The sequence below is a fragment of the Dermatophagoides farinae genome, chromosome 7 (assembly GCF_024713945.1).
Source record: "Dermatophagoides farinae isolate YC_2012a chromosome 7, ASM2471394v1, whole genome shotgun sequence".
NCBI classification, from domain to species: domain Eukaryota; kingdom Metazoa; phylum Arthropoda; class Arachnida; order Sarcoptiformes; family Pyroglyphidae; genus Dermatophagoides; species Dermatophagoides farinae.
The window spans coordinates 3,341,957-3,369,833 of NC_134683.1; the positions used below are offsets into that span (position 1 = coordinate 3,341,957).

General features: G+C 29.7%; 1 protein-coding gene across 1 annotated transcript in view; it reads left to right on the forward strand.

Annotated features, from left to right (window-relative positions):
• Positions 1 to 4,176, forward strand: part of LOC124496717 (uncharacterized) — a 61,429-nt gene extending 57,253 nt beyond the window's left edge. Inside the window, exon 3 of the transcript XR_012832353.1 lies at positions 4,131 to 4,176. The gene's annotated coding sequence lies outside the window, so the exon portion shown is untranslated. The remainder of the gene's footprint in view (positions 1 to 4,130) is intronic.
• The last annotated feature ends 23,701 nt before the right edge of the window (positions 4,177 to 27,877 follow it).

The window sequence follows — 27,877 nt, forward strand, 5'->3', positions numbered from 1 at the left end:
AACATACAAAGACACAAGGAACTAGAAAAAAAAGGTCATCAAAAAAAAAAAAACAAAAAAAAAAAACAATGGATTCTCTACAATAGATAGTGATCCGGATTCTCTGTGCGATTCTTTTTTTTTTTAGCCATTAAATTCTGGGTAAATAAAATTAAATTTAAATTTAATAAATTCTAATGAATGGCGCATCCACACACACACACACACACACGCCTAGTGATAGTGATTTTTTTTTCTGCAAGTTAGCTAATGATAATTGCTGCCCAATGAGAGGCAAAAGGAAGAAGAAAAAGAAGAAGTGAAAAAAATTATAATCAAAGGAACTGCACTCTGTTTGCGTACGATGCTAATGATGATGGCTTTCCATATCCATCCTGTTGGTTCGTATTTTGTTTTTTTTTTCACTTTGTTCAGTGTTTGTTTTGTTTTGTTGTTGTTGTTGTTGTTGTTGTTGCTGTTTCAACGACAATAACCATGATGGTAGAGTAATAGCAATCATCATCATCATCATCACACCCAATCATCCAATGATCCAATGATGTTGGTCGATTCTAAATAGCCAAAGAAAAAAAAATAAAGACAGACCAACCAAATGAATAACCGACCGAATAGTGAGAGAAAAAAAACACATCATAATCATAATTTAAAAATCCAAAACAAAACAAAATGAACTGAAATCATTGTTACCGAAATTGAAATGAAATGAAAATGAAAATGAAAATGAAAATTGGCACATTTGGAAAATTTTAAAATGATCTTGGTGAGGAACCGAGAGAAAAAAACGAAAATAAAGAAGAAAAAAAAATCATAATCATCATCATCGCATTTAATGTGTAAAAATTGAGCTGAAAATGATTTTCAAAACACACACAACAGAATCCATAGGTCGATTCTCTATTTTTTTGTGCTTAGCTCGATTCAATTCTCTAATACATATTACATAGAATTCAATGAATTCTGTGTGTGTGTGTGTGTGTTTCAGCATTCAATTCTTGTAGAATTTAATAATAATGATGATGATCATGATGACTATGGGCAGATATATTCTCAATTGCCAAACTTTTTTTTTCTGAATTTTTTTTTTTATTACAATAGATTGAATAGATAGAGTTCGTGATTCATATATTTTTATCTACAATGAAAAATGAAAATGAACGAAAAAAAAAATAAAACACTCGAAAATCTTGATTAATGTTAATACAAACAAATCATCATCATAATCATATCATGATGATGGTGATGAAAAAAAAAATTGATACACAAATACACGAAACATAATATATGAATGGAGCATTATTATATTCCTATATATTGTAAGTGAAGTGATTCTGTTCTATTCTATTCTGTACACATGATATGATATATAGAATACACCCTTTGTTTACTTAGCAAAAGATTGTATCCACATTATCATCAAATGGAATTGTTTTTTTCGGTTGGTTGAATGGTATTCCGTTATAATCTGATTTGATAATGGTATTACGAAAATTGAAAACGAAACCAGAAAACTTTAAAAAGAAATGTTCGTCCATAGAAATCATTTTTTTCGATGACATGACATGACATAATCATCATCGTGATTATCATCGGTCAATTGCCAATAATGATTCAATTTAAACTAACCGGATGATTCGAATGACAAGAAAATGAATCTAAAAAAAAGTGGAGAATGATTATTCATGAGAAACTGGTTGTCCAGTTGATCATCTATTCTATTCTATTATTATGTATTGAATGTGAATGATTATTGGTTGAAATCGAAAACCTGAAATGAAAAATTGAGGAACAGAAAAAAAAATTGGTCCAACACCCATAATATAAATCCAGAGACGAAAAAAAAAATTTGACAGAATGAACAACGAAAAAAAACCACACACACAATTTTTTTTCGGATATATCAAATGACAACGGGCAGTGTGTGAGTGAGTAGTCAATAAATTATGGCTACCAATGTTGTTGTCCTGGTTTTTTTTTCACTCTCCATCGGGATGTTATTGCGAATTATCGTTTTTTTTTTCTCTCTCTCATTCGCTTGCTCATAATTGATGACCTTTCGATTTTCACTTAAAGTAATCAGAAAATGAATGAAAAATAATCTAAATCCAACAAACAAAACAAAACAGAAAAAAAAATTGAAAAGAAATTGAACAAGACAAATCATTCAAAGGTTAAAATAGCGGCCATCGTCATCATCATCATCATCATCATCATTTGTTTCGAAATGTAAATATTATAAATATCGGTTCCGCCCGTCTATCATCATCATCATCATCCACCACCAGTATTATGGTGGATTTTTGATCATATCGGATTTTTTTTTCTTCCAATTGATTTGTGATCGGCAGCTAGTATGAATGGAAAAAAGTGACCCATTATTATTATCGTTATCGTTGTATTGACTAATCGACACCCCATCCATATGATCGGCTATAAATTTTACTTTAGTGAACAAACGAATCAAAAAAAAAAATGTGACCACATCCAATACACACACCAACCAACCAACCAACCAACCAGCCAACCAATATGACACCATAATGGTGACATGAATATATTCATAGTACACAGAGATGAAAAAAAATCGTTTTTTCTGTCTCTCTTTGTCGCTCTTCTGGTTTCATTGCCACTGCCATTTGACATTGGTCAAATAATAATAATTTTTAATTCCATGGAAAATAATAATTTCTCTCGATTTATATAGAGAAATTCACACCACACACATGCCATATTCAGCTAGCCAGATTGAATTTGAATTTTTTTTCCTGTTCGTTAAAACGAAGCGATCAAATTTCGATATAGCAATAAATTTACATTAATCGCATTACGATGACTATCGAAACGTCGTCGTTCTGTTCATTTGTTTCATTTTTGATTGTCGTTTTTTTTATTCTAATTTTATTTTTGGTATTTTCGTCGTTTTTAAATACCGGACGTTTATATATATTTATATTTCGATGTCAATGGTATGAAGGGTGTGTAGATAGAATGTCAGGTGAGTTTTTCTTAACATTGATTGCCATTATCATCATCATCATCATCATCCTTGCCTATGACCATTGGGGGATGGTTGACTGATTTTTTTTTTTTTTTGATCGTTTGGGTCAATTGATAATTCGTTCGATTCGCGATGTCTTTTTAGAAATGAAAACTTTTTGTTTAGTTGCTGATGGTGTAGTGGTGGTGGTGGTGGTGATGGTGGAACGCGATTTGAATCATAAATTAGTTGTCTGTTTATGTTGTGTATGTGTGTCCAGAAGCATTGTAAATGACATTTGTTGCCATGTATACATAACATTTGTGTGTATTGTTAAATGTCGTCAATACGTGCTTGTCCGGTCTCTCATTTCATTCTATATGTGCGTGAGCTTTATATCAAAATGATCGATTTCTGTCAAATATCATAACATCTGGCTATCGAACTACTACACACACACACACACACATGCACTTAAATAAGAGGTATCAATGATATCTCATAGCTAGATGATGATGATGATGATAATGATTGCTGGTTAGTTGATTGGTAAATAATGTCAGAAATATAGGAAGGAAACACCTTTGTAGCAAGAAACAAAAAAAAAACAAAATCTGGCATAATCAATCCTCATCATCTCATCTTTAAATAATGAATATCAATGGTCCCCCCTCCACACACACACACACACCATTGATGAATGATTATAGAACAGTTAAAGAAAAATTAAACAAAAAAAAATTTGCGAAATGATCAAACGATTAGCAATAGAAAGTCGTTTTATTGAGCAGAAGGTTTTTTTTCACATTTGATCTTTGTACAAAAATAATCAGCAGCAGCTATAATCCGCTTTAGAATCGTACGTGTGTCTATGTCGATTAACAACCGACTAAATATGCTAAAGCCAAAGGTCAATGATGGATCAATGGGATATATTTATAGTGATAATGATCAAATGATAAATATTCATGGTAATGATGATGTTGATGATGATGATGATCAAAAAGGCCATCGATCGATATTGACAATATTTTTCTTTTCTACCGAAAAAAAAAATTTCAAATCGGCTACTGTGCATGTGTGTGTGTGTGTGTCAAACAAAATTACATCTGCTTTAGATTTCATTTTTGCTGTTGTTGTTGTTGTTGTCGTTCAGGTTTACTTCATTTTCTCAAACATTAATTAAAACATTTTTTGTTTTCAGAAGCAAAACAAGAACAAAAAAATGGAGCGAAGTAGAAGAAAAAAACAATCCCGGATCATTAAATGGCTGAAACTTTTTTTTTTGTTTTGTTTTTATTATTATTCAGTGAATGACCAATTTCCATTTCTGGATCAACTTGTAGTGGACAATGTGTAAAGAGAGAGAGAGAGAGAGAGAAATAAATTCATTGTATTAATAGATGGACAGCGACATTGTCTAGTGCTGATATTATTATTATTATATAATCATGATAATACCGTATACAGAATAATAATAATAATAATAACAAGAATAAATCGAGAAACAAAAAAAGAGAGAAAGAATTTTACATATGAATCACGATTACAGATAGATAGTTAGATAAACAGACAGACAGACAGACAGACAGTGTGGAATATTAAAAAAAAAATCTAAATCCAATGATGATACAATGTATTACAAATTAAATTTAATTGTAATCATCATAGCCTGAATGTGAATACAGATAGAGCGGAATGGCGATGGTTCAAAGAAGAGATTCTGTTTCATTCTCAATTCTCGATATTATTCTATTCTTGATGATTATTATTCAAATAAAAAAAAAGAATTCAACAAAATTTGAATCGGACAATCGGACCGATTGTGTGTGTGTGTGTGTGTGTAAAATCAAATTACAATTTTTTTCAGAATTCTATTTTCATTAATGAACAAATGTGCAATATTCAAAAGATAATTTTGAATTCAAAACAGTGAAGAAAATAAAAGAGTTAAAATTTTTTAAATCTCCAAATCTAAACCGATGATCAAACCAGATGAGCACTCTAACGCGCACACACACACACACACACACACACACACACACACACACACACACACACACACACACACACACACACACACACACACACACACACATTGTATTTGCATAAATTCACTGATAATAAATTCAACGATTCTTAATTAACTTGGATGATTTTCATCCATCTATTGTGTCTAATTATTATCATTACTATTGTCGATGTCTTGATGATGATGATGATGATCATGATGATGTTCAAGTGTGTGTGTATCATCATCATCATCATCATTCTCATTATATGATAGTTCCAGACACACACACACAGACAGACAGACAAAAGTCCATCAGTCCAAAAATTAGTTTCGTTTTTTTTTGGTTCAAATGGAAAAAAAATTTCTAATTAACTTAATTGATATATATATAAAAGATTGAGATAAAAAAGGAGATTTCTTCTTCTTGTCAGATGCAACAACAACAACAAAAAATAGCAGAAATTGAATTTACAAACAGAAATTTTGGTAATTATAAAAATAAAATGGCCAAATGACTAGTGGCCAGAAATGGAATGCAATCTCATTACATGTGTGTGTGTGTGTGTATGGAGCACGTGTGTGTGTTCAAAATGTTCGTACGTGGTATTTTTTTTTCATTTTAATTCATTGATGACCCATGAACAACATCAATAACGGTAGTTTTGAATGTTATGTATATCAATTATGAACTGGCTAATGAAGAATGAATGAATGAATGAATGAATGAAAGTGGGAGAAAATCAGAAAGAAAAAAAAACGGCAGATGTTACTTAACGGTAATAATAATTCAATCGATCCATGTTCGATTTTTATTATTATTGCCATTCTATCCATTTGAATTGCCTGTGTATGTGTGTGTGTGTGGAGAAAAAAATCACTACCACCACCACCACCACCACCAACTGTTTATATCGATTTAAGTTATTGAATCGATTTCTATCGTTGTTGTAGTTCAATTTTTAAATTATTATCGAAAACACGTGTGCGTAGTATGTGTGTATCATCATTATTACAAATTATTTACGATTTTATTTTCCAGAAAAAAAAACATCGCCATCATCATCATCATCATTGATACATAATGTATTCATTTTGTACAATTTTATGTTTCTCTTTCGCACTCATCTTACATTGATATATCCGAAAAAAAATCGGATAAAGTATGGGAGGGGGTATGGTCACAATAAATATTAAACACGTTCCAAAATGAATCGTAGTCGCCGTTGTTGTCTTGAAGCTTTAGCCAATAAATTAGTCAAGTCATGTAGAAATCGGTGATCATCCATATACACACGCACACAATAATGTTCTATTTTTTCCACCCCCTGTTCCCTTACTTTACATTTCATTTCATCATCATCATCATCATCATTGTGATCGTGTGAAATAATTTAGTAGCAAATGAATGAATGAATGAATGAAAAAAAACGTAAATGGGCTAATTTATAGGCTATTAAATGCATCAAACCATTGACAACGATAATAATATGGATATAGAGAAGACAATCGTTTTTCACCGTTCAATATTGAAAATGGCCACCCATTAACCATTTTTTCATATATTCATTGATGTTCAATGTTTTCATTGCTTTCATCAAATTTGAAATGCATTCAATTCCGGTTATTATTGCCAAAAAAAAAAAGAATTGAATTTTTTTTTCTGGTAGCAGCAATGTATCACTTTCTTTTTTTTTTGCCTATTAGGCCTTAATTGTTTTTACCATATTATTATCATCATCATAAATGAATGAACAAGTGAAGAATAAGTGAGATTCATTTTCTATTTTCTATTCAACCAACGAATACGAGTCATATAATCTCAACGAAGCGAACAGAACAAAAAAAAAACACCAAAAAAAATTCGATTCGATTTTATCCATTAAAAATATAGTGGCCACGTACCATGGTACGTTTGAAATCGTAAAATGTTCAAATCACGAATATAAAATAAAAATCAAACAAATCGAATGGCTATATAAGAGTAGATGCAGATGGTTTGTCTGGCATTTATGTCGATTGAATTTTTATTCGATTCTCAATCGATCTATCAATCTATCAATTGCATTTATTGCAGCAGTTCATTCACTTTCTCTCTCTCTCTCTATCGCTTTATTCGAGTTTTTTTTTGTTTGTTAATTCAATTTAATGTCAATGTGGAAATCAATCAGACAAATGTAATCGTTGAAATGAATCATCACCATTACCCAAGACTGGTTTTCAGATTCTATTAAATGTACCCAGAATGATCAATTTTCGTAAATGATATAAATGATTTGATAATGTCAACTCATCGAACATCATCATTACGATTTCATTTCTCTCATCTCAATATTCATTTATCGTTTTTTTTGATATTATTATCGACAAAATTCAATTCATTCCACTCTATATATACGTAGTCTATTACGAAATAACCAGTGGTCATCGGATGAGAATCGGCTTAAAATAATAATAATAAAAACAAAATAAATAAATAAAAAAAAAAAACAAATGTCAATGTACCTGAATTAGAATGCTTTAATAAGTTTATAGTTCAGCTTTTTTTTATCAGTTTTATAAATTCAATCAAATAATTTCTTTTATATTTGATTGATTGTGCATTTATGGACAGAGAAAAAAAAATGTCAAATGGATGCGTGTGTGTGAGTGAGAGAAAATGAAAATTGATTTTTGTTTTTTTTTATTTGTTTTTTTTCTCTGATTCAGTCAGATTGATCTCATTAAATTATCATTAATGATGATGGTCAAGAGAAGAGAGAAAAAAAATGTATTACGAAAGTGTTAAAATTAAAAAAAAAAAAACAACAACAACAACAACAACAAAAACAAAAACAAAAACAAAATAAATAAAATGGACAAACATTTATTATTACCATTATTACTGATGATTAAAAGTAACAATTTTCCATCTTTATCTATCAGGTGTATATACAGATTTAACACCTTATGGATTATTATATCATTCGTTCAGGTAAATGTGTGTGTGTGTGTCAATGATATTTGTTATTTACCTGATAATTGACAGTATGTGATGTGTGCATGTGATTGTCATTGATTGCCATTAAAAAATACCTGTCAAATGAGCTATGACTATGGCTAGCATGAATTCAACAATCAAAAAAAAAAGTTCAAAAATCCCAGGTTCAATCAATGATCGGATAATCACTTCACATGGATTCAACAAAAAAAATCAGTAATTCATCCTGATAAATGAACATTTGGATTACAGTGGCTAACATGACCATTATTGGTATGATATAAAGTTTCTACAAAACAATTTTTTTTTAAAGAATTGTTCAAGGGAAAAAATCATTTAAATTGTAATCAAAGGGTTAACATTTTTTTTTTGATGAAATCTATTCACCGAATGCTTTTAACCCCCTTCATTTGAACTTTTTATTTCTAAAATAAAAAATTCTTTGTTCAATTGAAGCTTCATTTAACTTTTTCTGTGTTTTTTTTTGTAGAATACAATAACAACAACAACAACAATAACATGTGTACCACACACACACCATTGACATGATGTTTTCTTTGCAAAAAATGAGAAAACAATTTGTAATTTTAATAAATCACAAGCAGAAAAAGAAAACAGTCAAAACAAACTTTGTAAATGTGAAACTCTTCCTACTGGAACATAATACATGCATTTGGACAAACTTTGTTTTTTTCTTCGTGAAATTATTTTTCAATTTAACAAAATTCACCTCCGCGTACCACGCGTACTTTCTTACTTTCACTCCAATGGCTGTTGTTGTTGTTGTTGTTGTTGTTGTTATTAGCCGATGTTAAATGTTCTCGGAAGTTTTTCGAAAATTTTATGAATTCAGACAAACTCTTAACACACAAGAATAGAAAAAAAACCAACTAACCGCTGCCTGTTTGATTGGTCGAATTAATCGATTTGTAGCCAATAAAAATCAATATCAATATAAATATATAGAAGATTAATCTGCGTGTGATTGCAGAATTGGCAGAATAAATTTTATTTTCTAATGAATTTTAAATTTTCATTCGTGAATCGGATTTGTTGGTTGGTTTGAACGACGACAACAACAACAACAACAAAATAAGAAATAAAAATGCCCAATATTTATCGATAAGCGAGCAACAAAAAAAACGAATGTCGAATAAATCAAATTCAAAATTGGAGAAGAAAAAAAAATTTTCTTCAAGGTAATAAATAACCAAAAACAGAGAGAGAAACATTCCACACATTCAATTGATTGCTTCAATATTGGCCATGATGATGATTATCGAAATATTCGTTTATTTTTTTTTTTGTTTGTTTGTTTGTTGTGAGCAACAAAAAAAAATTATTCAATCTTTGAATGAATGAATATCCATCTTTCGTTTGCTAATTTTTTTTTTTTTTTTTTTTTTGGTAATGAATGAATATTTTCTTGTTTCGTGAAAAAAAATGCTCTCATCATCTCTGTGTGTGTGTGTGTGTGTGTGTGTGTGTGTTGATCATCATCGAGTGAAAATTAATGTCCTTTTCAATCGATATGAACAAAGTCATTTATTACAATTAAATAAAAACAACAACAACAACAACAAGAATGCAATAAAGTAAGAAAAAAAAGGAAGGCACAAATCAATTTAGCCGGGTTATCTATATTCTGCCAACCAACAGCAAAAAAAAAATTATGAACTATTGATCAAATATGTAGATTAACATTGGCGTGATCTATGTAAGTGGCAAGCCCTTGTGTGTGTGCAAGTGTGTATGTATTGAAATTTTCAAATTATTGAATTTTTTTTTTGTACCTGAAATAATAATTGCACATATTGCATCAATATATATAGATTTTCTCTGTGTTTTTTTTTTCTTTGCCAATTTCAAATCAAATAATAAATCGTTACCTATTAATTATGATCATTGAATCACAAACACACACACACACGCACAGGTAGAAAAACAAAATTTGATTTGATTTTTTTTTCACCATCTTCAAATTCACTGCCCTAAACAGATTTAACAAAAAACGAGAAAAAAAACCAAGATTGATTAGTTAGGCATATATTTGGTGATAGATTGCCACTGGATTAGCATTTAGATTTTTTTTTCTTTTTCTTCTGCTTGTGATCACAACAACAACAACAACAACAAAAAACACAGAAAAAAAAGTATTATCAACCTGTCAGTCACAATCACAATCGGCTAAATTCAAACTAATTTCATTTTAAATTTTCAATTTTTTTTTGTTGTAAATTGAATTTCGTGTTTTCTTCACTTATTGGTCATAAGAGAGAGAGAGATTGATTGTAATTGAAATTCAATGGACAAAAAAAAAAAATAAAATTGATGCCCCATACACAAAAAAAAATCCTTTATTGCCATTTATTGATCGATAGATAGATTCCAATGAATATAAATGGATGCTTGATCATCATCATCATCGATATTGAAAATTATATGGCCAATTGGCTGTATTCAGCTTCAACTTCTCTCAAAATAGCTCGTAAATATGTCAATTTTTTGTTGTTGTTGTTGCTCCTACTAAAAACTGCTGCACACTAAATCAATCGGAGAGAGAGAGAGAGAGAGAGAGCGACAGCCAGACAGATGAAAAAAATTCAAATGCAAAAAAAAATCAATTTTTTTTCATCATCATCATATGAAATTAGAATTGAAATGGAAAATGAATAAATGATGGTCGTCGTCGTTTGTTTTTGCTCATATAAAAATAATCAAAAACAATCAATTTCATTTGATACAAAAACAAAAAAAAACGGAAATGAAATTCATAGCCATCATTATACTCGATTTGATTTGATTTGATTCGATTAAAATGGATTGAGAATATCTGAATTGTCCATCCATCCATCCAATTCAATCAAAAAAAAAAAAAAAAAAATAGAACCAAAAACAATAGAACACAACCACCAATTAATCAAACTAAATTCGATTCAATGAATATTGATTCAATCAACACTTTTCATCATTGTTTTTTTCAAGTGAAAAAAAAAATTTTTTCCATTGTCCAGAACAAAACAAAACGAAAAAACGAAAGAAAAAAAATATGCAAAAGGTCAGCATTGGATTCATATTGAAAAATCAAAGTCCAATGTTTTGAAAATCATCAAGGTCAAATCAATGTATTTTTTTTTTTTTTTTTTGCTTTCTAATATATCGATTGAGCACGTACGATTTGCATAATCATCATCATCATTCATGATGATTATAAACATCAACAAATTCTTGCAGCTTTACCCCTTTGCATTAGGACAAAAAAAAAATCTTCGAATAATTCCAATTTCTTTTCCGTCCATCAATTTCGATTCATAATTTTGTCGATATTTTCGTCAATAATTCTTTTCTGTGTGTGTGTGTGTGTGTGTGTATGTTTACAGTAAATAAATCCACACACACACACACACACACATAATTTGTCGGCAATACAAACGAATGTTCAATTCTCGATGAATGAATGATGATTCAAAAGGTGTATATTATGAATATAACAACAATCGAAACAACCGAAAAAACAAACAAATAGAAACAAAAAAAATGAATCCAAATGATAAGGGTGTTTGTTTATTTCATGTTTTTTTTTCTTTTCATACAAAACTAAACTTTATGAAAAAAAAATCATTTCTTCCATTATCATCATCATCACCATATTTATAAACAATTATAAGGTGTTTATGTTGTTGTTGTTGTTGTTGTTGTCAAATATTGAGCACCAACAACAACAACAACAACAACAACAAAAAATATCGACCTCTAATGGGCTAATAAATCGTATTGAAACTTACGATATATATGTCCAACAAACAGACAAAAAAAACACCTAATAAATACCATCGATACACAAACACAGAATCTGCCGACAAGTCAGACATTTATATTTTTTTTTTATTAGCAATACAGCCAAAAAAAAAAATCAACAGCAAGCACCAAGAAAAAAAACCACAAGGGTTGTGTTTTTTTTTCTGAATGCGTGGTGGTTCGATCTGTCTGTTTTATTTTCTTCTGTTTACGTTGTTTTTTTTTTTTGTTTGTTTGTTTGTTTGGTAGTGTCCAAAATGTGATGTTTATGATCCATATAGATTATTTGCATAGGACAACAACAACAACAACAACAACAACAAAAGCAACAAGTGAATGATATTCATTTATTCAAAAAATTTTGCTTTATGTTTGTTTCGTTGTTTTTTGGTGTTCATATGACCAAATCATCAAATTCATTGGATAATCAATTCAGTTTGATGCCGAATTTTTTTTCTGATTTTCACAAGCAAGAAAAAAAAACAAATTTTGCACCAAACAACAAACCGAAAAATGAAAAAAAAAGAATAACAGAACAAGGACTTGCCCAGCGAAAAATGAAATGAAATGAAATTCATTTCAGCTAATAAACAACAACACTGTTGTATTTTGTTTTTTTTTTTCATTTCATTTCATGGCATTCAATGGTGATAAATGTATTCAACAACAACAACAAAATGTTTTGGTCAAACAACAACAACAACAAGCAACATATTCATCATCATATAATCAATATATGCAAAATTTTAAACAAAGCCATTGACCCAAACACATGAAAAAAATGCCATTTCTTTTCTTTTCTTCTTTTTTTTTTGGCCAAAAAGAATTTTCAAAATGTAAAAAAAAATCAATAATCGATATCAATCAAAACATAGCAATTTCAATTTTCATTCTTCAGAAATTCATGACAGTTGTTAGATCAGTTTGTTGTTGCTCAGTCAATAGAAAATCATTGTCATTGCATTTATGGATATAACCCGATAATTTTGTATGAATATAGATCAAGATATAATCATCAAATCACATGAACAAAATGAAATGAAACGAAAAAGAAAAAGAAAAATGGACAATAAATCAGGCCAAATCAACAAAATGGAATCTATTTATATTTTTTGAAAATGAATTTGAAAACAATACAAATCGATTCATAGAACACAAACACAAACGAATAACAAATGGAATTCACGAACAGAAAAAAAAATCGATTTTTTCTCTCTCTCTTTTTGTTGCTTTTTAAATGACAAAAGCAACAAGATAACCCATATATAATAATCATGACCTGATGAAATGAAATGTGTTGATTTGATTTGTTTGAAGTTTTATTTGAAATTCATACATCCCAATGAATTGTTCAAAAAACATTGAAAAATTCGATAAATATACACGATGATGATGATGATGACTATGAAGTTTTTAATTACACACACACACACACAATGCACATATACACATTGGGATTATATGTTATTGATTGGAAAGGTAAATCAAAAACCAATTTGTCTCCCTCTCCTTACATAAACATACACTAAAGGTAATCGGAATCCAAGAATCGTGACTATGATTATTGTGTATATGTGTGTGTAAGATAAAATCAAACAACAATAATAACAACAACAACAACAAATTTCTTTCTGTTTTTATTTTACAGATTACAACATAAAGGATGTTCGATATTATCAAATAATGATGATGATGATGATCGGTATGGAAATCGGTTATCGATATGATGAATCTTAAATATGAAGTAAAAAAAATTGATCGATACGGTTGAAAGAATCTTATTCAAGATAATGAACGATTGGTCATTTTATTAAAGGGCAAAATTGATTGGTCAATAATAATAAATCGATTGTGATCACACCATCAACGTCCATACATTGATTCAATGAAGAGCAAAAAAAGGAGAAAATCAAGATCGAAGATCAAAAAAAAAAATGATAAAATCTTTCACTAGAAAAAAAATCCGAAACCGATCGATGTCAAATCGGTAGGGAAAAAAAAGAAAAATTGTTTGAATATTTTTTCCATCGAAAAAAAACCAAAAAAAAAAAAAATCAAACCATCATTTAAAATCGATCGACACCGCCATCATCATCATATGGATTTTTTTTTTATTTTTCTAGTTGGCTGGCAAAAAAACTTGTTTAATCATCATTCAGCTATGATAGATAGATAGATAGATAGGCAGATAGGTAGATAGACAGGTAGATAGATAGACAGACGGTCACCACATCACCATGATCATGATCGAGTGACATTAACATCATCGATACGCTATTGATGAGAGCATTCTTTTTATTTATTTTTTTTTTTTTAGTGCGCTTGTGTGTGTGTGTGTATGTGTGATCAGAAGACGATTAATCACATGGAATCGCCTTAAAAACACATGCACAAATATTCGACAAAATCCAAAATAGATAAATATGAACGAAATAGTTTTTTTCATCATCATCATCATCATTTGGTGGGCAATTAAAATCAAACGACCAATATTGATGATGATGATGATGATGGCGATGGCGATGATAATGATAAAAATAAAAACGTTTTTCTTCATCATCATCATCATCAAAAAAACAACATCCGAAGAAGAAGAAATCGATCCTAATCAGTAGGAGTTGAAAAAATCAAAATCAAAAATCAAAAAAAAAAAATTTGTTTTTTTTTTTGGTGAAAAAAAAACCTCAAAACTTGTTTCATGATATGCATATGGCTATTATTGGTTGTGATTTGATTTGGTTCGTTTTTCTTTCTTTCTTTCTCTCTCAGTGTGTGTTTGTGATTGAAGAACCGATTGATAATGAATAAATCTTCATTTCATTTTATTTTGGAATTTAACCAGTCAAACAACCAACGAACACACACACACACACACACACATAGCAGCCAACCATAAATTGTTTATTCGTAAATTCGGTCAAATCAAAACTGTCAAACAAGTTTAATTGGTGTGTGTTTTATATTCATTTTAAAATAAATGAGAAAAATTTTTTTCTTCAAAAAAAAATTCATTTTTAATCCAAAAAAATTTTTTTCAAATCATCAATCTATATATCGATGAAAAACACACACACACACAGATCACAAGGAATATATCCTGTATATGATGATTTCAATCATGGCCAATCTTCGTTTCTCTTTCTCTCTTATTTTTCTTTCTCTTTTTACCTCAGACTTGAATTTGAATTTTTTTTTCAGTGAAAAAAAAATTATCGATAAGAATCACACACACACACACACACACAGGTAGATAGATAGATGATGATGAAAAATTTAAAAAAAAAAAAATAAATAAATTGAAAATTATCGAACGTCAAACGTTAATGAATGAAGAAAAAAAGAAGCAGAAATTTATTTTAGTTGAAAATGTCAAATTTTTTTTTCCTTCGATTTAAATCAACAACAAATCAGTTTTTGACCAAACATATTATATATATTCATTGGTTCGATAAGAGATTTAATACCCTTTAAAAAAAAATAATCGAATCTTTTCCCCATTCACCATAGATGTGCTGATTAAACTTTTTTTTTGATTACCTTTAACCAATAAATGGATAAATAAATGGTGGTGATGGTTCCTGGTCACCATCATAGAGCAATTTCGATCAAATCAGCCTCTCTCTCTCTGTGTGTGTGTGTGTGTGTGTGAAATAATTCACTATACTGTGTGTGTGTGTGTGTGTGTGTGTGTGTGTGTGTGTGTGTGTGTGTGTGTGTGTGTGAAATAATTCACTATACTATCACTGAATTAATTAAAATCCATCATGGTCATTTGGATTTTTTTTTATTTATTTATTTATTTAAACCGAAAATAGATGACCACATAGAGTTACAATGTTAGTTTTGTTGTTTCGATTCACATTTAATTTTTTATGTGTGTGTTTGTTTGTCTGTGATTATGGGTTAATGATTGATCAAACCAATTGATTACCTGTGGTGGCCCCCAAACATCACTATCGATTGAAAAGTAGTTCTAATTGACCGTTACATTTGAATAAAAATTTTTTCGATTATCGGTTTTTCTTCTTCTTCTTCTTCTTCTTCAATCAATTGGCTTTCACCGATTGAATGAATGTGAAATCATAAAAATCAAATATCGGCAATCAACAATTTATAATTCTTGAAAATCGACAAAAAAAATTGATTGCGAATAATCAGTCAGTCAGTCAGTCAGTAATATTCATCATCATTATTATCAATTGAAAAAACAAAACAAAAAAAAATTGAACAAGAAATAGGTAGGATTTGATAGATTTCAATAAGATTCGAAAACGATAGATAAAAGTTTTTGGGTTTTTTTTCGGTTGGAATGGTAATGAAAAAATAAAAAATAAATAAAATACACAGAGCCAGAACCAGAGAGAGAGAGAGAGATAAACTTCTTAATCATGATTAATTGATCACTAAAAAACGAAAATGATCTTCGATCTTTTTCGTTTTTTTTTCTCTTTGATGATGGACACACAAACAAATATATTGATCATATATGTGGATGGATATCCCCCTTCCCCAGTAAAAAAAGACATATCTCATATTTTGTTCAATACAGTCTGCGAACGAATCTTGATCTTCATCATCATCATCATCATCATCATCATCATTATCCATCTCTATGTAAAGTTTATCGCCATTTTGTTGTTGTTGTCGTAGTCGTCGTCGTTATTTTTTTTCAATAAAAGTTCAATTTTATTTTGGACATTTTTTTTTTTGATCTCGATGAAATAAAAGCAAAAAAAATGTCGATCTATCAACGATGAGAGAATATCAATCTCATCATCAGCATCAGCATCATCATATGTTTTTTTTCATCTGCCTTTTGATTGAGGTTCATTAATCGACGAAGAAAAAAAAACCAATGGAAAAAAAAGTCACCTGTCAGGTTCGAATGATGTCGATAAACTGAAAGATTCAGTTTTCCTATGTATGGAATTGGTATTGATGATCATCATGATGATGATGATGATGATGATGTGATCATACGATGACATCAATCCATCCATTTCCAAATGATTGGTTATAGTCGATTGAATAGAATGTCAATGATGATGTTGTTGTTGTTGTTGTTGATGGACTAATTTGATTGAATCGATTAAGTAAAATTTTTTTGTTTTGTTTTTGTTTTATTTAATATTGACTTTTTTTTGCACACAAAAAATCAATTAACCCGAACACATAGGCTAGATGTAAGCGACAAATGATGATGATGATGATGATGGTGATGGAATCAATTTTGTTTTGTTTTTTTTCTTCTTCTGTTCTGTTTCTGTATGATGATTGCTACAAATGTGTTTATCGTCATCAGAAAAAAAATTCAGACAATAATTATGGTATATAACAACACACACACACACACACACACTTAGGTGTCGATCAAATCGAATCAAATCAAAAATGGATGCCATTACAAAATGGATGGATGGATGGATGGATGAAGCCATTCAATCTAGAGAAAAAAAAATATGATTGACAACATGAGAAATGTGTGTGTGTGTGTGTAGGTTGCACCATATTACTTTATCTATCTATGTGTGTGTGTGCGTTTGGTTTGATTTGATTACAAACAAAAAAAACGACAAAAACCTGTCCATTTCAATATATGAGAAACAAAACCGAAATGCCTTCACATTATAAACATTGAAAATTGAATTTTTTTCCAAAAAAAAAATTTTTTATTTAAAAAATGCGAGAAGAAACCCATTCCATTTCGATAAAAAAAAATTGATGTTGTAGAAATTTATTCAAGCAACAGCAAAATTCGAAAAAAATTGAATTGAATTGAATTGAATTGAAATTGAAAAGAATCGACGACAATAATATTCAACGCAAACCAAGTCTAATTTGATTTAAGGTGTCAATCGTTTGTCAAACAACAGAAAAAAAAATGAAATGAAAACTGTAACAACAATAAAAGAATAATAACAAAAAAAAAACATCGCACAACAACAACAATGGAACGTTTTTGCTCTACTGCAACTAATCAATCAATCAATCAATCAAAAGCGAGAAAAAAAAATCGGTATGATAACGATGAACAGATTTTTTGTTGTTGATCAATTTGGAAAGAACCTAGTGACTCAATTTCAAATTCTTTTTTTTTTTTTTGTTTATTCACTGGTTATATGAAGGTCAGATTGACACAAAAAAAATGACATGTTTGCAAACACACCAACACACCAATACACACAATAGGCCCACACAAATGGAACGCGGTGGTCTTTGCACAACAATACGGCCATGGATCATATGTGTTTATATATATATTGTCATTTATTATTCGATCCAGAACGAAAATCAAATTTTTTTTTTTGATTTTTTCCAATATCTGGTTTCGATCAAAAAAAAAAAAAAAAGAAAAACGATGGATAATTGGATTAATACACGACATAACCGAATACTGAACATACAATGACCGTACACGAATAAATTGTATCAATCAAAAAAAAAAATTACATTTTGTATACCTTTCCAAGCCGATTTCAAAATCTATTCTATTCCATTCAACAACAAATGGCCTGTCAATCTATATATAAGAACCATTGCCTGTCAATTTGCCAATATAACAGAGAGCTAGGCCAGAAAAAAAAATCTATTTTGCATATATAAACGTAATCGATGCATACGGTAGCACGTCACACACACACACACACACAATCCTCTTCCTTCATTCTCACACTTTATACTTTTTTTTTTTTTGCTAATATTTTGATGATTTGACTCCCGTTTTTTGTTGTTGTTGTTGTACTCTATTACTGGATTTTATTTTACTGGTATTCGTTTGTTGTTGGTATTCATCAATTTATGGATCGATTCATTCATAAATAACAATATATAATATTAACATGATGGACTATTTTGATTTTTTGACTTCTTTTTTTTTTGCTGATTGAATTGAAAAAAAAATCCAGTAAAACACACACATTTGTGTGTGTTTGAGAATGGATTGAAAATCAAATTGAATTGAATGACCGGGTCCGTCAATCTTTTTTTTTTTTTTGTTCATAATGTTCATATACAATATCGATTTATAGATAGATATAAAATGTCAGATCATTTTTCCATCCATTTTATATCGATCGATCGTTTCTCTCTCCCTCGCTCTCTGGCTATCACTGCAATGCTTCCGATTTTCCTGCTTTTTATCGCTTCAAAATCAATTAATCATTTTTTTTGATACCAAAAACACACACACACACGCGGATACAAAGACAGGCTGGGCATTTTTAAGGGAAAAAATAATATCTAAATACAGTATTAGTAAAGTCGATTGATTAGTAATCAATCGACTAAAGGGAGAAATAAAGAAAAAAAAACAGAAATGATGAGAACTCCCTCCCCCTTCTTTTATTTCAGATGTTTACAGGTTTGATGGTCCAATCATTATGATTAACAAAACATACACATATATGCCTGTGTATGGTGTATTTTGGCTCCACTTGTCTGATTGAATAGCTAAAAATTGATTGAATTGAATTGAATTGAATGAATGGCAACCTAATATCTGATCGGTGTGTTGTGTGTTTGTGTGTGTGTGTGGTGATCGATCATCACTATCAATATGGGAATGGTTTTCGTCGTATTGCCGGGTTTTTTTTTTGTTTCGTCTGTAATATGTACATAATATTATCATCGATTTTAACTCGATCTTTCAATATTTTTTTTTCTCCATTCATTCATTCATTTATTTACATTATTACATTCATAAGAAGTAGAAAACTAAAAGATCCGGCCACACAAAAAAAAAACAATCGATTATGATGATGATGATGATGACTGGTTATTTGGGATAATCGATAAATCTAAAACAGAAACAGAGAGAAATCTACATATTACAATAAAAATTAATGAATGAATGAATGAATGAATGGAAAAATTAATTGAGATCAACGAACGAACATAAGAAAATTATCGAACAAAACGATAATTTAGAAAAAAAAATGAAAATTTTTTCCGTTATCGATCCTATAGGTCAGTTTGGGCCAGAAAAGGTAATACACACATACACACACACACATAGAAGGTATTGATTAATTTTTTAGTTAACAAAAACAAACAAACAATATGGACATTCATCACACACACACACATGATGATGATTGTGTCAATTGGCAATTAGTTCAATGTGTGCAAATAGCGAAGAAAAAAATCAAGCAATCAAAACTGGCAACAAGTAATAATAGGTGTGTTTGCATTACAACACTATGCACAAAAAATAAAATGTGAATGAAAATTCCCTGTTTTTCCATTGGATTTTTTTTTAATTGAAAAAAAAAAATTTTTTTTTCTTGCATCAAAATAAGGAAAAAAAATCAAATATCGATGAATCGCGTATTGAGAAAAAAAAACAATTACTTTTTCCATTGTCTGACTGTGTATGCGTTGATTTGATCGACAATAAACTACCCACACACACACACACACACATGATATATTGTTTCTGTGTTGTGTTTGTTCAATTCAATTCAAATCACATGAAAATGAATATTTAATATGATCGTCATTTTGTGATCAAGAATCGATCGATTCAATCATCAACAATAATTAATTTTTCAACGAAAACAAAATGAAAAATTCGATCACATGAAACAAGATAATGGAAAATTTCTGAAAAAAAAATTGAATTAAAAAAACAAAAAACAAAACAGAAAAAAGGATCCTATGTGGTGGCAAGAGAGAGCGAGTGAGAGAGCGCCAAATTTTGGGTGTGATATGATGATCATCATCATCATCATCGGTTGTATGTGTCTAGGTTTATAATCGATATGTTTTTCGTTTTGCCCATTCAACAGACGGATGTATCCATTTTCAATTGATGATGATGATGATGATGATGAAAAAATTCATTGTGAATAATAATAATGCAGAAGAAGAAGAAGAAGAAGAACAAAAAAAAAAATTCATGAACTTCGATTCTCAAAAAAAAACCATATCAACCATTACCACTACTACTACCCAATATACCAATATGTACGAATCAATCGTATCGAAAAGGTGCAGCCATCGTCGTATTATTTTATTATTCGTTTACATTGTTTTATTGATAAAAACAAAAAACGAACAAAAAAATCGAATCAAACCAAACCAAACAAAGAAAACGAAAAAAAAAACAAGGAGTGATTCTATTTATAAAATATTCAGATTAACGCCTCACAATAATAACGAAGAAGCCACAATATAACTAATAATCAAAACAAATTCATTGATGATCGAACCATATTAGAGAGAGAGAGAGAGAGGAGAGAGAGAGAGAGAGAGAGAGAGAGAGAGAGAGAGAGAGAGAGAGAGAGAGAGAGAGAGAGAGAGAGAGAGAGAGAGAGAGAGAGAGAAAGAGATTTTCATTCGATGGTTATAATAATTTAATAAAATTTAAATAAAATATCCATTGGTCAATAATAGTGGTCAGGTTGTTGTTGTTGTGGACAAACCCATATTGGTTATTGGTTATTTGTATTGTAACATAATAATAATAATAATAACTTTATGGACTGTGTGATTTTTTTTATTTTATTTTGAAAAAAATAAATTTTTTCATCAATCGATCAAATAATTTTTTTTCGATTTCTCTCTCTCTCTCTCTTTCTCTGAATATTGAACGATATGATGATGATTTTGGCTGGATTTAAAGATTGATTGAAATGAAAAAATAAATAGAGGATATATATAATATTAACGGGTGTTAAACAGGGAGGGAAACAGATGATGAACAACAACGACAGCATCATCAAAAATCAAAAATCAAACACCCACACACACACACACACACACTGTACAAAAGCAGATGTACTTAATAAATGTATAGAAAGCAGACATTATATTCAATGATTATCATCATTATCGCCAAAAAAAAAAAAATATTCGAAACAGATATCGCACCAATTTCAATTTTTGATATAATTCGTTTATATGAAAGAGAAAAGAGAAACAAAAAAAAAATGATTCATTCTCTTCAGCTATAGCCAATCATTTTCTATTTCAAATATAATGAAATATATGACCAAAAATAGTCTGTTTCAATTAAAATCTGCATATAGGCAAATAGCATCAATCAATTTGATGATTGAAATGGATGAAAAACGAAAAAAAAAAACAAAATCAAAATTCAACAGATTCATTTGACAAATACCATATGATAATAATGCACACACACACACATTCCACACACACACAAAATAAAAGTGAGAGAGAAATTGAAAACTTTCAAAGATGTTCGACCTGTTGTTGATGTTTGAATGTTTGTGTGAATATAATTTATATATCTCTTTTTTCTTTCTTTCTTTCTCTTCTGGCCATTATTATTGATCATCATCATCATACACACGTTGCCATCATCATCGATCGGATGTTCAGGTGTGTAAATGATGATGATGATGATGATGGTGATTTCAACATCGACAAGAACATCATCATATGGTAACCAGGATTGATCGTATAGGATAGATATTAATTAGAATAGGAATAGAAACAACGAAATTTTAAAAAAAAAATCCATATGCCAATAATGTTCATATATAAATTGCCATCACCAAAAAAAAAAAAAAAAAAACGAAAAACGAAAAAAAACCATTTACTGATGAAGATGATATTTCTCATTTTTATGGCAAACCTTCTCACAAGGAGCATAGTGGAAAAAAAAATTCGATTCAAATTCGAATCGATTGCCAATTTTTTTTTTTGCTCCTTTAAAAAATATGTGTTGGTGGTAGAATTTTTTTTTCTGTGGTAGAAAGATAGATAAATAGATAGATAGCAAGATGTGATAGATAGATCACCAAAAAAAAGTAGTAGTAGTAGCAATGGAATGAAGTAAAAAAAAAATTTCAAAATTTAAATCATTCGAATATAGCAAATATGATGCAATCAATCAAAGTCTTAACTATTAAAGTGTCATCATCATCATCTTCATCATCATGGATACCACAGAAAAAAAATGCATCATTGGCATCGATAATAATCATCGGCTATATATATATATTGGCTCAATGATTGTGAATGATGATGATGATGATGGTGATTGTGGGCCGAACATCAATTACGTTTCTATATTTTTCCTGTATGGTGGTGGTTATGGTGATGTTAAATCATATTCTGTCGATCAGTGACCTACCCGATTACCCTAAACAACAACGACAGCAACAACAACAATCAAAAAAAAAAAAGGAACCAAATAAAAAACATGCCGACATAAATCACCTGATTCTTTTTTTTTAAAAAAAGTATCGACCATTTTTTTTCTCTCTATCAGATAATAATGATGATGATGATGTGATGGATATCAATCAATCGATGCTGATTAAAAACCGTGATGATGATGATGATGATGTTGTTGTTATTGTTGATAATGATGATGATGATGATGATGTCGATTGTGAAAATTATCGACCCGATATGATCATCATCATGAATGGTTTACAATATTTTTTTTTTCTTTTCAACTTTAAAATTCCACATGTAACATCATCATCATCATCATCATCATTATTATCATCATTATCAATTCCAATTTTTTTTTTCATTTCAAACGGACACATTACATCATTACAATCAGAGCAACAACAATCGAATCATACAATCATCATCATCATCATCATAATCATCAATGGGGATATATCACCAAAAAAAACAAAGAGAAAATGATTGTAATAATCATCAAATATACACGAATACACGAATGATCGAACTATGGTGGATAGAAAATAAAAAAACATGAAATACATTCATGTTTATCTGTGTGTGTGTGTGTGTGTGTGTGTGTCTGATCGTTCCGATACGATATTGGCCACATCAATGGTCTACACACACACACATACACACACACAAAAACACTTGTTGGAATCCATTTCAAACTGGAGCAACAAAAAAAAAAGCAATTGAACAAACGTTAAAATAATTCGTTCGAATTACAAAAACGTGATTTATGGAAAAGAAAAAAGAAAAAAAAAACGTCAGAAATCAGAAAAATAAAATCGAAAAAAAAATGATGATGATTCCAACCAAACAGATCTATTCTATTCATTCGTTCATCTAACCCGAAAACTGAAACTCGAACACACACACACACACACGCATACATTTCTGATCTATATCTAATATTGGCTTCGATTTTTTTTTTGACCAACATGATGATGATGAAGGGAGAAAAGAGATGGACAATGAACAAAAACGAAACGAAACGAAACAAAAAAAAACAATTCAAAAATGATTAGCGCCTATCTTTTTTTTACAATCCATAATCGACATCAATCTTGAAGAAGAAGTAGAAAAAAAATAAAGATCAACAACATTGATTGTTATCGGTTATAACGTATACACACGAAAACACACAGAGCCATAATGTACGAGAACAAAAAAAAAATACAATCATTATCATCATCATCATCATTGAGCCAATATAAATCGATGATGATATTACCGACACAATGTGAACAGGAATGAATTTTTTTTTTATTTTGCCACAGAAAAAAAATATATTCAATTTTTGTTGTTGTTGTTGTTGTTGGCAACAGCAAAAAAAAAAAAATTTATTAACTCCATTTTCACCTATGTTCAGTGTTTCTGTTCACTTAAACTGATTTATTTAACCAAAAAAAAAATCGAGGATGATGATGATGATCTGAATACGAATATATATCATTCATATAGGAAAAAATTCTTTCAGATATTCTCGATATTGCTCGTTGTTCTCCCTAGATTCATTATGTAAGCATCACTCTCTGTGTGTGTGTGTGTGTCGATGTCGGTGTGAGATGTGGATACAAAATACGTTTGTCGGCATTCATTTTTCATTTGCAAAAAAAAAATATTTAAATTTCTTTTTTCATCAAGGCGTCAGGTGAATGGTTAAATTTGGTTCACCCAGTATTTTTTTTCTTTCTTCTACCACCGATATTTACATGATTGAAATCGATTTGTTGTGTGTGTGCGTGTGTATGATGAGAACAATTGAGAAGTACAGAAAAGAAAAAAATTCAATTTAAATTCTGTATACATAAACACCAAGATATACTGATCATATGATGATGATCGGGTAAACGAAAAAAAAAATTTTGTGATCGACTTATGATCGACGAAAACAAAACAAAAAGAAAAATGAGAAAAAAAAGTCACGATACTATGGCGGCAGCCATTATCATTTCTTCTGCTGATTATTATCATCATCATCATGGATATAGAATGTATGGCCAAATCATTTGAAGATTAAAATGATGATCATCATCATCTTTTAACCATTTTACTAGAACAACAGCAAGGCTTTCACACACACACACACACAGAGAGAGAGAGAGAGAGACAAATAAAATGTACAACAATACAGAAAGAAATCAAGATTTAATCAAATCCAGATCCAGATTCAGATCAAGATCTCTAGATATCTAGATATAGATCATGATGAACATGATCATTATAATGATGACGATAATCGAGACAATTTTCTAATAGATTTATTTCATTTTTAAACTTGGATTTTTTTTTCTTTACACACATATACAAAAGATTTAACAGAAAAAGAAACAACAACAAAAATTTTTGATCGACAAATGTAAATCTTATCCAAAAGAAATGATTAAATGGAATGTGTCATTGATGATGATGATGATGAAACCGCTACATATCACAGGTGGATTTAATCAAATTCAATTTGTGTGTGTGTGATCAATATCAACCACACACACAAACATTAGCCATAAACAACAACAACAACAACAACCGAAGAAGTAAAGGTCACCAGCATTCATTGATCCATTTATTATTATTATTATATCATCATCGTCATCATCATCATCATTCTTGCATAAATAAACAAAAAATAAAGGACAGTTTTCGATAATAAAAAAAACCAGATTTTATTTTCTTACCATATAACCATATAAATGGTGGTATAAAATTATTTTTCTGCAAAATAAAAAACAACAACGCTGTGATCAAAGAAAATGATTTGACCATTCAATTATTATTATGGATTTATATTCTTTCCACATTGGATGGATGGATTAATGGATGTCATCATCATCATCATCATCAGCAGCATCAGCAGCAACAACGATATTATCGGATATATCAACCACAACGAAAAAACGGGGTCGAATAGCCAATTCAACAACAACAACAACAACAAAAACGAATCGGTCATCTATGTGAACCAGTGTGTTCGATATTGTTGTTGTTGTTGTTGACAATCAAACAAATGAAAATGAATAAATAAATAATAAAAAAAAGAAAGAAACTGAATATACAATATACCTATGTGGCTATTTAAAATTCATTTATTGACACACACACACACACACACACACAATTCGGGGCCATCATCATCGATACAAAAAAAAAAAAAAAAAAACACCATCATCATCATTATCGATGAGAAATACATTTTAACCATCAACCATCAACCATCATCATCATCATCAACATCATTAAACTAGATAAAATTTAGCTACTATTAATAAATCCATCATTATTATCATCATTCACATTGGCAATCCAATCCAATCCAATCCAATATACAATCTATTTATCATATATAGATAGATTATGTGTTGAAATGCATTACATTATGTATGGATATTATTACCATTATAGACCACATTTGACTATTGATTTTTCTCTCTCTTTTTATATATACTACCCAGTCAAATATGGCAATGGTGTTAATGATATTCCACACACACAATACAGGTAAATATTTTTTTTTTTATTGTCAATGATGATGATGATGGCCAATCGCAACCAATTTAATGATCAAATCATTTTTTTTTTGTTCATTTTGGAATGAATTCTGCTGGTCCAATATATATGTGTATCGACATTATAACAACACAAAGACCATCACCATTCACCATTATCAGGATCATCATTAACGAAAAAGAAAAAAAAAGAAAAAAAATCGACGGATAACAATTGACAATTTTCAATATCAATGAAATGGAAAATGGAATGGAAACAAAAAATTGATCGAATTTTTTTTTGTTTTGCTTTGGTCTCTCGGAAAAACTATTGCCTAATGATCAAATGTGAAAAAAAGTGGCTAGAAATTTTTTGTGTGTGTGTGTGGGACTAATGATCGATTCTAGTCAGAAAAAAAACTACTACCAATACAATATCGATGATATATTGTCACATACAGTCAGCCATTGCAAAGTCTATTATTATATAATCGGCAATATTATCACCATCATCATCATCATCATCATCATCAATTCAGGTAAATTCCACACACACACACACACACACACACACACACACACACACACACACATAAGATACACAGGATATAATGATGATCCGAAAAAAGGTGCCATATTTTTTTTATGTTTTATGTGGTAATCAAACCACAAAAAAAATCACAATTATCAAGGAAAATCATAAATCAATGAAAAAAAAACAAAAGAAACAAGAAACAAGATACAAGACTAATCAATCAGAACAGATAACAAATTACGATGGAAAAAAAGATCATTGTGTTGTATAATTATAAAACAAAAATCACAATAATCAAACGACATCGATTGATAATGATGATCAAAAACAACAGCAACAGCAACAGCAGCAGCAGCATGCTATTGCAACTTGCAATTGAATTCCATAATAATGAAAAATGAAAATGATTGATATGCCAATAATTATTGTATACCATCTATAAATCGGGGTTGACAAATGACACCAGCAACGAAACAAAAGGAAAGGAAAGGAAAGGAAAGCAAAAAAAAATCGATTCCATACATATGAAATTACCGAATAAGGTAATCATCCACACACACACAATAATGATGTAGCAATCAATCTTTTTAAATGTTTCTACTATATACCCAGATATATAGATATGTTTATTGCCTATGATTGCAATCGCTCGATTATCATTATTATTGCAATGGGTCAGGTAAATTAATTTTTAATCGAAAAATTTTGGAAGCCCAAAAAAAAAAACGAAACAAAAAACAAAACAACGAAATAGATAGCCAAATTGTCCATTCATTTGTTCATTCATTCATTCATTCATGATGATCGGAAATGACAATCGACTTTTGTTTTGTTTTGTTTTTTGTTTTCATTCGTGAAAATAATAATTGAAATAATCAGAAAGAGAGAGAGAAAAAAATAGGATAGTGAGCAGGATTCATTC